This window comes from Vulpes vulpes, unplaced genomic scaffold, assembly GCF_048418805.1.
Source record: "Vulpes vulpes isolate BD-2025 unplaced genomic scaffold, VulVul3 Bu000000642, whole genome shotgun sequence".
Lineage (NCBI taxonomy): Eukaryota > Metazoa > Chordata > Mammalia > Carnivora > Canidae > Vulpes > Vulpes vulpes.
Window position 1 is genome coordinate 92,609 of NW_027325668.1, and position 12,311 is coordinate 104,919.

General features: G+C 39.7%; 1 long non-coding RNA gene across 1 annotated transcript in view; it reads right to left on the bottom strand.

Annotated features, from left to right (window-relative positions):
- Nucleotides 1–5,429: 5,429 nt before the first annotated feature.
- The window catches only part of LOC140596399 (uncharacterized), a 39,471-nt gene continuing 32,589 nt past the window's right edge, over nt 5,430–12,311 (bottom strand). Inside the window, exon 6 of the long non-coding RNA XR_011998382.1 lies at nt 5,430–5,460. This is a non-coding gene — a long non-coding RNA (uncharacterized lncRNA). The remainder of the gene's footprint in view (nt 5,461–12,311) is intronic.

Below are 12,311 nucleotides of genomic sequence, written 5' to 3' on the forward strand. Positions count from 1 at the left end.
CATCTTAAGATTTGTATGGAATCAGAAAAGACAGCCGGGGGAATATTGAAAAAGAAAACCAGAGCTGGGGGCATCCCAATGCCGGGTTTCAAGCTGTACTACAAAGCTGTGATCCTCAAGATAGTGTAGTATTGGCACAAAAACAGACACATAGGTCAATGGAACAGAAGAGAGAACCTAGAAATGGGCCCTCAACTCTATGGTCAATATTCGACAAAACCAGAAAGAATATCCACAGGAAAAAGGACAGACTCTTCAATAAATGGTGCTGGGAAAATTGGACAGCCACGTGCAAAAGAATGAAACTAGACAATGCTTTTACACCATACACAAAGATAAACTTAAAATGGATGAAAGATCTAAATGTGAGGCGAGAATTCCTCAAAATCCTAGAGGATAACACAGGCAATACCTTTTTTAACTTGGCCGCAGCAAGTTCGTGCAAGATAAATCTATGAAGGCAAGGGAAACAAAAGCAAAAATGAACAATTTTAATCAAGATAAAAAGCTTCTGCACAGCAAAAGAAATATTCAACAAAATAATAGACAACCTACAGAATGGGAGAAGATATTTGCAAGTGACCTATCAGATAAAGGGCTACTATCCAAGATCTATAAAGAAGTTATTAAATTCAACACCAAAGAAACAAAGAATCCAATCATGAAATGGGCAAAAGACATGAACAGACATTTCACCAAAGAAGACCTACACATGGCCAACAAGCACATGGGAAAATGCTCTGCATCACTTGCCATCAGGGAAATACAAATCAAAACCACAATGAGATACCACCTCATACCAGTGAGAATGGTGAAAATTAACAATACAGGATACAAGAAATGTTGGAGACGATGTGGAGAAAGGGGAACCCTCTTGCACTGTTTTGAAAGTGTGAGCTGGCACAGCCACTTTGGAAAACAGTGTGGAGGTTCCTCAAAGAGTTAAAAATAGAGCTACCCTAGATCCCAGCAATTTCCCTTCTGGGGAGTTACCCCAAAGATACAGATGCAGTGAAAAGCCGAGACACCTGCACCCCAACGTTTATAGTGGCAATGTGCACAATAGTCAAACTGTGGAAGGAGCTTCGTTGTCCATTGAAAGATTAATGATAAAAGAAGATGTGGTATATGCATACAATGGAATATGACTCAGCCATTAGAAATGACAAATACCCACCATTTGCTTCAACATGGATGGAATTGGAGGGTATTATGCTGAGTTAAGTCAGTCAATCAGAGAAGGACAAACATTATATGGTCTCATTCATTTGGGGAATATAAAAAATAGTGAAAAGGGAAAGGAAAGAAAACGAGTGAGAAATATCAGTGAAGGTGACAGAACATGAGAGACTCCTAAGTCTTTGAATCAAACAAGGGGTAGTGGACGGGGAGGTGGGCGGGGGGATGGGATGACTGGGTGATGGGCACGGAGGGGGGCACTTGATGGGATGAGCACTGGGTGTTATGCTATATGTTGTCATATTGAACTCCAATAAAATACATATACATATGTATTATATGTATTTTATACATATAATATTATACATATAATATTTTATATTTTGTTTATTTTATTTTTATATTTATATTTTATATTGTACATATAATATTTTATACATATGTATTATAAGTAATATATATATGTATATGTATGTATGTGTGTGTGTGTATATATATATATATATATATATATATATATATATATATATATAAATATAAATGTCCCAGGCTTTAAGCAGGATAAAGGCTCTCCTTACTTTATCTGGTGCTATGTGCTCTAATGAAGTAAAATTCTTGGCAACTGGGAATCGTCATATTCTTAAAGCTTTTGAAAGTATCATTTTTATATTTACCAGATGCCTTATAGAGTCCAAATTCTCATAAAGGGAGAAAATAGTCTTCCTTCCTAGTTTTCTTACACACACAAAAGGTACATGGATAAATGTCTAGGAAAACCTTCGACTTATGAATAAATACCTAAGGAAAATTAGAAAAATTCCTAAGTTTGTATCTGACTTTCATCTCATTGGGACCATATAAAAGTCAGTAATTTTAGGTTACTTGGATGACTAGTTAAGTGTCCAACTCTTGGTTTCTGTTCAGGTCATAATACCAATGATTGGGCTCCATGCTCAGCACAAATCTACTTGAGTTTCTTTGCCTCTCTCTCTCTCATTCTCAATCTCTCTCTTTCTGAAAGAAATAAAATCTTTTTAAAAATAATTTTTAAATGTTTTAGATAATAACTCAATTTTCTCAAGCCATAGAAGAACCATCCCAGAGCAAATTAAACTTTAATGTGTATCAATGAATTCCAAGATATATAATATTATGAAAAAAGTATTTCTTCTTATTTCTGGGATTAATCAATGAATAATAAAAGGTACATTTGCCTAATCAATAAACAGAAGCAATTTAGAAAAAAAATAGAGACTGATGATTTAAATATAAGCCTCAGTTGCTACAAATACGGTGCAATATGGGTTCTATTACTGAAAGTACCAAAACTGGTGTATAATATATATATTTCATGAAATTCACCTGTAGTATACTCATCTGCAATGATACCCAACTGCTGTCATCCATTTTCTTTGTCTATAATACAGGTGAGTGAAGCTAAGTGATAAGAGATTAGTCATGATAGAAAGGAGGAACTAGAATTAAAATAAAAGAAAAAGCAAAAGCAAAGCAAAACAACAACAAAATGATGTAAATGGTTCCTTTCTATAGCTTATAAATATTCTCCTCAGGTTAAAATTATTTTTAATACATTGCAAACAGGAGACAATTGTACAAATTCAATTGACAATTTCAATTGAAATGAAAGGATTCAAGGATTTTCATATCCCCTATGTGAAAAGCTGCTTTTCACTTTATTAACTTTTTAGTCAGCATCCTCATCTCTCACCCAAACCCTAACAGCTGATACTCTGAAGTAGAGCCTAATTTTTTTCTTTTTCCCATGGTAACTCATCTCATGTTTTTGACTGCAACTGATTCCATATATGAACAAATAAATGATTTAATAGCCTTTAAATCATTTGACATGTTAAAAAAGATATCATGCAAATCAAAAGTATTATCACCTTTATTTATTTTTTTTTTAATTTTTAAAAATTTTTTTATTTATTTATGATAGTCACAGAGAGAGAGAGAGAGAGGCAGAGACACAGGCGGAGGGAGAAGCAGGCTCCATGCACCGGGAGCCTGATGTGGGATTCCATCCCGGGTCTCCAGGATTGCGCCCTGGGCCAAAGGCAGGCGCCAAACGGCTGCGCCACCCAGGGATCCCTGCGACACAGTTCAAAGCACAAACCGTCCTTCAGCAGCTCACGTGAAAGCCTGCCAGTAGGCAGCAGAACCAAGTTACCAAAAAAGGCATTAGAAGAAGGAACCGGCCGCCGCCAGAGCCTGTGGTAGTGGTCCCTCGCCAGCCTCCGTGCAGAGCCAGTTTCACTCACCCCGTGGGAGTGGGATGTACCCCCACACTGGTGCCACCTCAACTTTGGGTAGGATATTAAGCCCGATTATGCCACATTCAATTCAAGTGGTTTTTTATTTTTTTATTTTCCTCACAGTCTTCACCACATCCAACTTATTATTCCCATGGTACTACTGTAGCTGGGGGTGCTTATGGGACCCCACACAGGAGTTCCTACCTTCTAACCTCTGTTCAAAGAACATGTGCACCTGCTTCATCCTCTTCCCATATGAGAAAATCCATTTGAACTATTCACACAATTGAACATCTTGGTGCATTAAAAAAAAAAAAAGGGTAGAAAAAAGAAAAAAAAGAAAAGAAAAGATAAGAAAAGAAAAGGAAAGAAAAGAAAGGGTGTTTGAGTTTCCCTCTGAAGAAACGAAAAAGAAAAAAAGAAAAAGAAGCAGCAGGGTGTGGTGCGCCGTCCCCTCCCCCACGGGCCCAATCAGTACCTGCTGTGAAGGCGTTTGTGGCCTCTGACGTCCTGGAATCAGGATCCAGGGCAGGACGTCGAGCTTGAGCGCTGCACAGCGGCTGGCACGGACCCGGCCCACACCCGACAGGGGCAGCGCCACGTGGTTGAGGGCGTGGAGGGTCCGCGGCCGCCGTGCGCCAGGCCCCGGGGCCACCGCAGCTCCGCCCGGGCCGACTTCCCCTTCCCGAGGCCGCCTGCAGCTGGTCCAGGACGTTCCCCAGAGCTGGACGCCGTCCTGCAGCCTTTGTCCCCGGCTGCGGCGAGGCCTGTCCACGGGGTCTCCGGGCAGGGCCTGCAGGGCTCCCACGTGCTCGCGGCAGAGGCCTCGCCGCCTGGACGGAGGCCTGGGCCTCGCTGAAGAGCGGGTCGGCTTCCGTCACACACACGGGGACGCGCTCCTGGGCCTCGTCCGCGACGCGGCCCCGCTCCAGCTGGGGCCCACAGACGCCCCCACCACTCGGCTGGGTTCTCAGCCCTCCGCAGAGGACACAGGGGCGACACCCCGGCCGCACCCTCAGCGCTCCGCGGGGGGCATCCGCGTGACCTCATTGCGCACGGCGTACCGGACGTCAGGCGCACGTCACGCACGCACGTCACGCACGCTGGCCGCACGCAGCGCCCCTCCTCGGCGGTGTCCTAGACGTGAGCCGCCGCCTGTCCTGGGTCTCGTCGACACACGAGACGCTCCTGGCGGTCCGGGGGAGAGCGCCCGGGTCTGGGCCGTGGGCCGAAGACGCCAGATCTGGCGGGTCCTCGCGGCGTGTGTGTTCTCCTCAGGGAGGCCGCGCTGCTTGCGTGGGGAGGCCTGGGCAGGCAGAGCACATGCACCTGCCGGCCGGCTCCATGGCACAGGATGACGGGGCGGGTCCTGGATGTGGGGAGCCTCCTCCAGGGCTTCCAGCCAGATCTCCAGGGGCACCTCCCTGCCGTGACAGGACCGGCTCCCTCCATTGTCCAGGGATGTGCTGCACTGTGGGGTGACTGGGCCCCTAGTCAGACCCTCGACCAGTTGGGGCTGCCTGCCCAGATGCTTGGCCTCCACGACACGTTGGACAACTGACGCCCCGTCGAGCTTCCTCAGCTGGGGATGGGAGTGCTCCAAGGCGGCCGTCTTCACCGGGAACTAGTCAGCTCCCTCCAGGCCTACTACGTTTCTGCAAGGTACGTTCTCAAAGGATCATCATAAGGATGATTCCCGGGCTTGCTTCAGGGGCAGGTTCTCTTCCTTGGCAGGAGTGTGGTCAGGAGTCTGCATCATGATCATTTCATTATATATACAAATATTGAATCATTATGTGTGCACCTGAAAGCAACATGACGTTACATGTCATGGATACCTAAACAAAAAGTGATTTTTTACAAACAAACAAAAAAACCCCCACAAAACAGAGAGAGAGGATACAGTAAGGTTTATTACTCACATAATGAAGCCTTCTTAAAAAAAAAACAAAACAAAACAAAAAAAAAAAAACGGTTATCTCACGAGCAGGTCCAAAAGCAGAGCCTGGAGATAACAGATAAAAGAGACCAGTTAGGCTTTTCTTGAAATTAGGGGATCTGCTTGAGTGAATGTTCCCATGAATGGGCCTGGGATTTGCATGGTTGGAACTTCCTACTCGTGCCAAAGGAGGGAGCACCCAGCCTTTCTTATCAGCTTAGCCAGTTGTGGGGCAGATGACACAGGGCTTGAAAACTTTCAGCAGTTAAATGTCAAAGATGAAGTCAGAGTTTGTTAAGATGCCAGAAGACAATGGCCCTTAAGGGCCTTTGCAACCACTGCTTTCTCTCCCATGAATCATCTTTGATCCAGTGTAACAAAATGTGGGTGGTTTCTTGTATTCTGGACTTATGGTGTAAGCTGACGGGACCTTGTTTTAAGTACTTAACATTCTAAATTCAGAGACCCACCGGAAATTGGAATTGTTGAGAGGTGCCGGTTAGAGAAAGGACACACGTTAACCCTGCTCATTCATCCCTACCAATTACTATAGAATGAACATTGGAAAATAATACTATGGTTGACATGTTGCAGAGATTGCTGTTCATGGAAAGCCTTCCCACTTTGGGGACATGGAAGGGGGCTCTATGAATTTTATTTTGAAAGTTTGGTAAAGGCTTCAAGAAGAGGAAACAGTTTTCATTCTTTGTTTATACATGTGCTTGGAACAAGGATTGCTGAAATTCTCCTGTGCTAAATGAACAGAAGGAAGGAGAATTGGAAAGAGAAAAGAAAGAGAGGGGGGAGAGAATGTGTGTATCTGTGCGTATGGGTAAGCTGCAGACATGAGAAGGAGCAGAAACACCTTCTCCAAGGATACAGGGGGAGCATTCTGCAGGGTCCCACGGGACCTCGAAGGGCAAATACAATTGGGGGATATAGCCTTGCCATGACACCTACAGATTTGAGGAGTGAAGGGGCAAAAGGGACATTAAACATTAAAGGAATTCATCAGCTAAGGGTCAGCTGAGAGATGGGGCCAAACCCACAAATGTAAAAATGCCGAGGGGAGCTGCACACAAATACTTTGTCATGGTTTGTTGGAGCTCATAGACATGAATATAATAATTATATCAAGCAAAGAAAAGACTACAATCCCACGCTAGTGAGTAAGAAAATATTGGAGTTCCCTTTCTTAACTCATGCCTCAGTACACAAAAGGAGGGAAGGGAAGTTTGGGAAAGACAGACCATAATTTTCTCTGCTTAACTCCATCTTTCATTAGCTCAAGGTAAGACTAATCTGTGCTACACAGTTGGGAAGGTGAGAGAGGAAATGGTACTGTTGAGTTTGAGAGTAAAGTTTTAAATTGTAGCAAGTCAGCCTTAAATGGGAAAGTGAGGTCCTTCCAGAAACCAAGGGAGATCAGAGAAGCTTTTGAATCTGGTTTCTCATTTTGTTTTGTTTTGTTTTAATGAACCTTTAGCAGGAAATTTTATCAACATAGTACCACATGAAGATAGTTACTAAAATATAGAACTTCAAGAAATTATTCCAGATACAGTCACATAACTGAATCATTCTGGAGCTTTCGACCTCAGTATAGGTGTTCTATCCCTGTGGGGCTACCTCTGACCATCATTGGTATGTGTTTTGTACCCTTCACTGTGGATGGTTGAGAAAGTACAGTAAACAAGTGGAATTTGAAGGTCACTGTCCTCTGTTGTGTATGTGTGTGCATGTCATTCACATACAGAATTATCCAAATATGTTTATTATGGGAAATATGATCACCCTCCACCATGGGGTGGTTTATACTAAGAATAGTAGGCTATAGAATAAAAATTAAGAACATCAATATTTGTTAAAGAACTGTTCACACAGAAGTGAGAGGAAGCACATTTAAAAGTCGTAGGTGTGACCAGAATAACATGGAGACAAACTCAGAGGAGAAAGGGAAGAGTAAAGAGTGTAAAACCTACCAAAAAAGATTACCCTAAGATAAATACTAAGATGTTGCACTGATGGTAGCATTTCAGATATCCGAGTGTCTTAAGCTATTTCTGTGACATTTATGGAGGAGTTTGAATAATAAATGGCTGTAGAGAAAAGTTGTTGAACACTAGCCATAGGAAAGTGGAAATCCCTATATATATATATATATATATCCTTTGCAATTGTCTTATAAACATTAACAGAAAACTAAACAAGTGGAAAATATTTCATCTACCTAATTTTAAAAATTATCTCAGCCGGAAAAATGTAAAAAAATGGCTATCTATATAAAAGATAGTTCCTACCTGTTTTGCAATTTATGACATCATTTCATTATGACAACTGTGAGAGCAATAATGCAATGCTGTCGGAGCCATTTTCCAGATTTGGGACCTGGGTGACTGACTGTACAACCTATGGAAGACATTTCTCTTTTCTAGATCTTAGTTTATGAATCTAGTCAATTTTGACTAAACCTCTAGACTTTACATTTTTATTTTACTCACATGTCCACAAATAATTTCTATTCACACGCAGTGTAGGAAAAATAAACCACCTGTGTTTCCAACACTGTTGTCCCACGTAAAAGCTGTGTAACTTTGGACAATTGACATATGCTCTCAGTGTCTCAGTTTCCTTGTTAAGTAAGTCAAAGTAATAATAATAGTCACTCTGTAATGTAATGAGGACAAATAAGATATTATATACAAAAACTTTCACAGAGTGTCTGGTAAAAGGTGATTTCTTAGTAAATGCTATCTAATATTATAATTGCTTGTAATTCTAAAATGGCCTATGTTACATTTGTGTAAATGTATGTCTATATGAGTTTATATGTGATAGGCATATAGTGTATAAAGAGAGATAAATATATCTATAGTCCTTTTTTAGAGTGTAGGAGCATATATTTCTTTTAATATATTTAACAATTTTGAACTTTATAAAATCATTTCCACAAAATCCATATGCGTAGATATGAAACTTAAAACATAGAATTTCTAGCTCTCGAGGATTCCCACAAGAGGGGAAAAAGATTCTCTTCATGACTGGAAGAATAGAAGCACTTTGAGACAAACATGTGCTTCAGACTATAATCCACTTTCCTTTCCTACCATGGCACAGACAGCGTTATGAACCAGAAAATTGTTTGAGCAGCCACAGATAAGGAATTACAAATCTGGAGGTTCAAGAGTTGTATAAAGCAGATGTAAGGTTAATTTGCATGGTTTAGTTCCCTCCCAGATTTTTTTCAATATATTTCAATGGCTTAAAACTCTGAAAAACTGATAGGAAATAAAAAGGTTTCTATAGGCTCTCTGATTTCTTGCTGACTCAGCTGTCTGAAGGCAAAGCCAATTACTATGGCTTGCATTTTCTTGTGCAGAAACCAGAACATACTCATAGTTAAATAGAGTCATTAAATATTTAGGGGAGGGAGAAAAGTTTTATGAATTGAGATGATGACAACAAAAAACTATGTATGGGTATTTTCCTCTTAAACAACAAGAAAACACTTTTCTGAGAGTAACTTGAAAATCTCAAGCATGAAATATGATTTGATTTAATATCCATTTAATGATTTTTTTATATTTTATTTTTTTATTTTATTTTATTTTATTTTTAATTTTTTTAATTTTTATTTATTTATGATAGTCACAGAGAGAGAGAGAGAGAGGCAGAGACACAGGCAGAGGGAGAAGCAGGCTCCATGCACTGGGAGCCTGATGTGGGATTCGATCCCGGGTCTCCAGGATTGCGCCCTGGGCCAAAGGCAGGCACCAAACCACTGCGCCACGCAGGGATCCCCATTTAATGATTTTTTTAAATGTTGATTTTTTGGTTGGCATGTAAGAAGAAATATCCTCTGATATAAAGCTAAATTTTATCCTTGGCGTAATAAAAAAACCAATATGGTCTTCTGAACAAAGAACTAGCTGAACAATTGGGATTCTATTATTGGCCTCACCAGTGACTTACTTGCTCAGTGACCTCAGACATCGCTTAAATGGCTTTGTGCCTCAAGGTTCCCAGCTGTAATATAGAGATTATAATGCCTGCACCTACTTCATGGGACTGTAGAACTATTTCAGTTGAGTTTGTTTAAAACCCCAAAGGTTTTTGAAACTATCAGAAATAACAGTTAAATTCAAACAAGGTTGTATTTCATTAATTTCTTTTTACTGTTTGATTTGGCTTTCTTGTAGTCTTATATAATCCTTTTTGTACTAAAATAAGTCACTAGGATGAAATTAATAGGTAAAGATTTTCGTGGGATATTAAGGAACAATTTTAACAGTGAAGGGAAATTAAGAATACACTTCTGAGATCCACTGATATAACTTCTACTCCTTGGCATATTTAACTCATGATTCAAAAGAGAATTGTAATATGATCATGTAACTTGGAACTTCTCACTAAATCTATAATTGGCAATTTTCTTTTTTTTAATATTTTATTTATTTATTCATGAGAGACACAGAGAGAGAGAGAGAGAGAGAGGCAGAGACACAGGCAGAGGGAGAAGCAGGCTCCCTGCAGGGAGCCCAAGGTGGGACTCGATCCCGGGACTCCAGGATCACGCCCTGGGCCAAAGGCAGGTCCTAAACCAATGAGCCACCCAGGGATCCCCTCAATCGAGATTTTCTCATACTGTCTCTATAAATGCACTGATAATGCATCTTCATTTCTCCAAATCCAGAAGACCTATTAAAGCCCTGTTCAAATGCCATGTCCTTCTAGATTCCTTCCCTCTTTGTAACACTATGTGTCATCCAATAAGGAGTTCTGAATAGTAGGAGGACTTGAGTAAGAGAGATAGCTCATTTTTTATATTCCTGACGTTTCATGATTTCTTACAATTATAAATACATTTGCATACAAATATATATGTATACATTTATTATTTATTCAAAATTATTCTTGAAAAGAACTTTGAAAAGTTCTTCTCGAACTCCAAACTAGAACTCACTACTCCAACCACAGAAATATCTTATTTGCTCTGTTCTCACAACACTTCTTAGAGTCTTAGACTTTTGCATTTTTACGAAAACTTAGAATCAAGGTACGGTCGACATTTCTCACCTGTAAGTGAAATAGTCTCAACTTAATAATCCTTCCTCCTGCCATATCCCTTAGTCTATTTGGTGTCATACTTTGGTTTTTATTCTTTGTTTTGTTTTTACATATTTAAGCTTTTTATCGTTGATTTAGCTTCTTTTGGTCTCCAATATCATGCTGAAGTGCTGTCTAGTGTTCCTATGTGCAAAAGTGTACAATGTGTCTTACAAAGAAAATACATGTGGTAAGCTGCATTCAGACAAGAGTTATAGTGCTATTTGCCATTAATTCAAAGTTAATCAATCAACAATATATATTAAAGAAAGTATTTTTAAAGAGAAACATAAAACAAAGTTATATATTGATCAGTTGATAAAGATGTTGTGATCAGTTCTCAGGAATATATCCCTGCATTATCCTTAGGAAAAGTGGTTCTGTATTTGCTATTTTGGCATGTGTGGTCACTTTATAGAATATAACTACCCACCAATAATAAGAAATGGCTGTGCCTATTTTGTTTGTGTACAAACACTGCCTTCAGCAATATTTTAAAATCTCCCTTCTAATTCCACAGTAGTGCCTGTCTTGTGCACATTTCCAATTTTATGGTCATTTCAATTATAAACAAAAATTTGGCCAACTTTAAAGCTTCAGTTTCATATTCGTTTTAATGCTTGCCTCCTTCTTTCCCACAAAACTAGCCAGATAGCTATCCCAAGAATGAAACTGAGGCATACATCTTTTACTTTTTGTTATCTTGATATTCTGAGCCGCCTTCCGTGCCAAAATGGAATAGGACATGTAGTTACTCATATGAATATTGCTGTAGTTTTCTTTTCTTCACCCTGCTGCTCTTGTTAAGACTAACTGGTCATTGATACTGTTTCTGTGCAGCATCCAGATGCTGGCTCTCTTTTCACATCCAATATTGCACTCTGCACTCTGCATGTGATTATATCATTGTACACCAAAACAAATAGCCACATGTCTTTCTTCCTCAAATCATGTCATTCTTTAGATCTGGTATATGTGATATTCTATTATTTCTTCTTTTAATAGCTACCGTAGTAATCATTAATGTTATTGTAGATTTTTGCTTTCCCCCTTTTTGGGAAAATGATAGTATTATTCTTTGCCACTCCACACATTATATGAAGTCATGTGCTTCTTAGAGTAGAAACCTCTAAGAAGTAGGACATAATTTGCAATGTCCCCTTTCACTACCACAGCAATCTACATCTCACTGCAGACAGTAGAATCGTCACCAAATTATATTCTTGATGGAGTATAATGTTGAGACAAACCTCCCAGTTGATAGTATCAAAAGTAAAGTGGTGCCTTAAAAAATAAAGTATGTGGCATTGGCTTATAAATTCTCCAGATTGTAAAAGACAACGTTAATCAGAAGTTAAAGACTGCATTGGTGAAATATTTGATAAAATTGTTTTTTGAAGTAATTTACAAGGAAGACTGGATAACTAAGAAATGTTTAGATCTAAAGATTGGCATTGGTAGTATGTTTCAGTTTGGGGTGATTTCTTTAAGAAACGTATTTTGAAAAAAAGAGGCAAACTGAAAAAAAGTGGCCAGTTTGCAAGTAGGAATAAAAAATAAAATAGAGATTTCAGAAACTCAGTGATTTCAAATGTTGAAAAAATTTACCGAATTAAGACCCCAATACAAAGAGATAACACTGAGAAAACATTTTGACTCAGAAAGGCAGATCAGTGTTCAGCCTTGGTAATTTTGGTCTAGCAACGACGATGTGATTTAGCTGAATGTGAAGTTCGTAAAAGATACACATGATTGGCTCCTCCAAGTCAATAAGAGCTGGCTCTAGCATCCCCCCTGTCTCTCATCTTCCA